Below are 4526 nucleotides of genomic sequence, written 5' to 3' on the forward strand. Positions count from 1 at the left end.
GAGCGATCTTTCCTTGTCGTGTTGGGGTATTGCACACAAGGTTTATATTCGACATTCACCGTTTTGTTTTTAGTTTTATCTACCTCACCTTGACCTTTGCTTACCACAGTTTCTTGCCTCGGTTCTGGTTCAGGCTCAACAACTCCTTCTTCATCTTGAATACTAATTGCGTTGAGCTGTTCCCTTGGGTTGGGTTTAGTATTACTTGGCAAGCTACCTTGTGGTGGTTCAAAAATTAGTTTGGAAAGATGGCTTATCTGAGTTTCGAGCCCTTGGATCGACGCTTGTTGATTTTTAAGTGCTGTCTCGGTGTTCTGGAAACGAGTTTTTGACACCAAAATAAACTTTGAGCGCATCTCTTCAAGGTTCGGCTTCTTTTCCTATTGGTATGGTGGTTGTCGGTAGCCTAGAGGTGGCTGTGGTCTTTGATTTCCTTGACTTCTCCACGAGAAATTGGGGTGGTTCCTCCAACCTGTATTGTAAGTGTTACTAAATGGATTTTTTTGAGGTCGAGGATTATTACCCATGTAGTTTAATTGCTCGTTATCCATGTTGTGGCCATAAGGTTGGTATTCCGAATGGCTTGTTCCACCTCCACTTACTTCTCACTGCATTACTGGGTGAACCTGTGAAGAACTAAGAAAACCATCAATCTTTTTATTTAAGAGTTCTACCTGATTAGAGAGCATGGTGACCGAATCAACATTATAAACGCCGGCTATTTTCGTTGGCTTTGTCCTAATGACTTGCCACTGATATTTATTCAGTGACATCTCCTCTATAAACTCATAGGCATCTTCAGGTGTTTTATTATTGATGATTGCGCCAGCAGCTACGTCAACCATTTGTCAAGTCGAAGGATTCAGGCCATTATGGAACGTTTAAACCTGTAGCCAAAGCGGTAACCCATGGTGAGGGCACCTTCTCAAAAGGTCCTTGTATCTCTCCCATGCATCGTAGAGTGTTTCTAGATCCATTTGCACAAAAGAAGAGATATCATTACGTAATTTAGCCATTTTAGTCGAAGGAAAATATTTTAGTAAAAATTTTTTGGTCATTTGTTCCAAAGTAGTAATTGACCCTCGTGGTAACGAGTTCAACCACTGTTTAGCTTTGTTCCTCAATGAAAAAGGGAATAACCGAAGATGAATGGCATCATCAGAGACACCATTAATTTTAAATGTATCGTATAGTTCTAAAAATTTGGCTAAATGAGCGTTGGGATCCTCACCCTGCAAACCATCAAACTGAACAAATTGTTGTATCATTTGAATAGTGTTAGGTTTTAATTCAAAAGTATTTGCAGCTACAGCAAGTCTAACTATGCTCAATTCAGTTCCTGTTAAAGAAGGTTTAGCATAATTATACATAATGCGTGGAGCAGGATTTTGATTAACCGTAATTGCAGGAGGTCGCTGATTGCCTTGGTTTTCAGCCATCTCTTCGGTTGGGGGTTTAGTATCGTCTTCTTGCTCGTTCTTTGTGTATCTTAAGCTTCGCCTTATTTCTCTTTGACTTTTGTGAACTATATGATCGATTTCTTCATTAAAAAGTAATGGTCCTGACGGATTTCTTCTAGTTATAAACTATAAAACCTGCCAAGAAAAGGAATAAGTAAATTAATAAATAATAATAAATTAAAGTGCACGAAAATAAATGGCTAAAGTAATAAAAATTGAGTGTTCCTAATATTTTAGTTCCCCGCAACGGCGCCAAAAACTTGATCGCGTGATTTCGTGATAGGTTTTAAATATTTATAATTACTCATTCTTGAACTAACTATTATCATGATGTAGGCAAGTGTACCTATCGAATAGTAGTATAGTTTTAGCAAGATTGGATTGTCAAACCCAAAGGAACTAAAAGTACTAGTAATGACTATCTTTTTATTATCTAGCCTAAGAATAAAGAGGTTTTTGTTTTAACTAACTAATTATCTAAGCTAAGAATGCACATAGAATGAAATTGGGGAATTGCTTTTGGAAAAATCGATTGAATGAAGACAATACCTAAGGAAAAATCCACCTAGATTGTACTTGTTATTCTAGCTCCGAATCAGACGATTTATTCATTGAACTTGTTTCGTAGAGATCCCTAAGTTATGTTATTATCCCTATTCAAGACTAATAACGTCTAATCCCTAGATTGAATAACCGAGACTTTTCTCTAATTAACACTCTAGGGTTGCATTAACTCAATCTATGGATCCCCTTATTAGGTTTCACCCTAATCCGGAAAAATCTTGTCACCCTATGTGTAGGAACGCAATCAACTCCGCTTAATTATGACAAATGTACTCTTAACAGGGTTTATTCCTCCTCTGAAAAAAAGTTTATCTTGAATCGGTATACTGGGATATCAAAACAAGAATTAAGAACACATAATTAAGAACAAGCCAAATATTTATCATACAATTCAGAAACTAATAACAAGATTCGTCTTAGGTTTCATTCCCCTTAGGTATTTAGGGGATTTAGTTAATAACTAAATAAGAAAACATCTCAAAATAATAAAGAATACAAAACATAAAGAAAACCCAAACTCCTGAAGGGGAATTAAAGAGAGATATTCAGTCTTGATAATGAATCTGGCTTCTGAGATGAATCAATCGGCTTTCTTGGAGTAATTCCTTACTCCCTACTCTGTCCTCCCTTTTCTAGGGTGTATTTATAGGCTTCGGAATGCCTAAAAGTCCTCAAAATTAGCCTTTTCCGAATTGGACTCAACTTAGGCTCGGCAGGGACACGCCCGTGTGTGATTACTTTAGGCTGTTCACGAGCCTGCCAAATTGACACAACCATGTGGTCTGCCCGTGTGAGGAGGTCCAGGCCGTGTTGATTTCGTACTTTGGCCTATTTTCTCCGTTTTTGGCCCGTTTCTCATTCCTTTCACTCTCCTATGCTCTCCTAACTATACAACATGAAATTAAAGCATTAGGAGCATTGAATTCACCAATTCTAATGGAAAATCATCTATAAAATGCATTAAACATGGGGTAAAAATATGTATAAATTACGGTTTATCAGGTTGTTATAGGTCGATTATTGAAGTCTGCACATTTCATTCTGGTACGTACAAACTATTCGCTTGATAAATTGGCTGAGTTGTACATATTTGAGATTGTTAGATTGCATGAGGTGCCAGTTTTGATTATATCAGATGGAGATCCGAGGTTTACAACGAGATTATGGAAAAAGTTGTAAGAAGCTCTTGGTACGAGTGTAACATCCCAAAATAGGGCCTAGTCAAAATAGTGGTTTTAGGACCACAAATCCAACTTCAAATATTTATTTTATGATTATTATAAGGTTTAGAGTATGAGGCTATGCATGTGTTAAAATTTCATGAAGAAATTCTTTGAGTAAGGTGTCCAATTGGAAATTAGGGAAACAATTGAATAAATTGAAAAACTTGGATTCTAGAAGCAATTTGTATGAAATTTCTTTAGGTTATAAATTAGAAGGCCTTGGAGAGAAATTTTCCCAATTTATGAGTTTTTGGACAAAAAATGGGCTTTCATGGATGAAATTTTAAAGAAAGGGCTTAAGGGCATTTTGGTCATTTGGCATTTTAATGAAATAAAATAGGAAAAATGAACCAAAAATCAGCCATCTTCTCCCTTGTTCCAGCTGAAATTCTCAAGCCCTCCATAGCTAGGATTTTAAAGCTTTTCAAGCTCATTAGTAAGTACTCCCAAGCCCCGTTTTTAATGTTCTTTGTGTTTTTAATATCCTGGTAGCTTACTCTCTCCATTTCTACCCATATTTCATACTAAGGTTTATGTTTAAAAATTTACCTATGCATGAGTTACTTGTATTTTGATGGTTTATGGAGAAATATGAAAGTTGGATGTGTGTTAAACATCTTTTCCTAGGTGATTTTCATGAAAAACCCTTAAAGGGACCTTTTTGCAAAATTTGTTAAATGTGTGGTAGAAATGTGAAAATAATGGAAAATGTGGGCTGCCATAAGAGGAAAAAAAAGTGTTCAGCTAGGCTTGGGTAAGATAGAAATTTCATGTGTTTCATTATACGAGCCTAGGGACTAAATTGTAAAACTGTGAAAGGTTAGGGGCACAATGGTCATTTAGACCTGAGGAGGAATTTAGACTTGAAAAATATAATGTAGAGTATTAATGATTTAATTCTATTGTTATAAACCCTGAGAAACAAATTCTGAAGGTCGATCAAGGAAAACGAAAGGTTTTGAAATAACTGAAACACGACACCGAAACGAATACCAGGTAAGTTTGGATAACTTAAAGTAAACTCCTAATATGCCTAATTATATGATTTGTGAATGAATGATGTTTGCATTTATTGATGACATCAAAATTTCATGAAATGCATCTTTGATAATGATATGTTGAAAAATGTCTCGGTTGAGGTTTAAAAAGGGAATTCAATGGATAAACCATGATTTACAAGCGAATTGAAATCCTGCATGTGTTGCAGAAAGGATTTAGCCCGGATGGGTAATCCGTTGATCTCAATTATAAAAAGGATCCAGCCCAAACGGGTGTTCCT

At 36.1% G+C, this 4526-nt stretch overlaps 1 non-coding gene across 1 annotated transcript; it reads left to right on the forward strand.

The window, feature by feature from the left end:
• The first annotated feature begins 903 nt into the window (after nucleotides 1-903).
• LOC121209140 (small nucleolar RNA R71) lies at nucleotides 904-1010 on the forward strand. The gene has a single exon (XR_005904257.1). It is a non-coding gene; the product is annotated as a small nucleolar RNA R71 (small nucleolar RNA).
• Nucleotides 1011-4526: the final 3516 nt, after the last annotated feature.

The sequence above is a fragment of the Gossypium hirsutum genome, chromosome A10 (assembly GCF_007990345.1).
Source record: "Gossypium hirsutum isolate 1008001.06 chromosome A10, Gossypium_hirsutum_v2.1, whole genome shotgun sequence".
NCBI classification, from domain to species: Eukaryota; Viridiplantae; Streptophyta; class Magnoliopsida; order Malvales; family Malvaceae; genus Gossypium; species Gossypium hirsutum.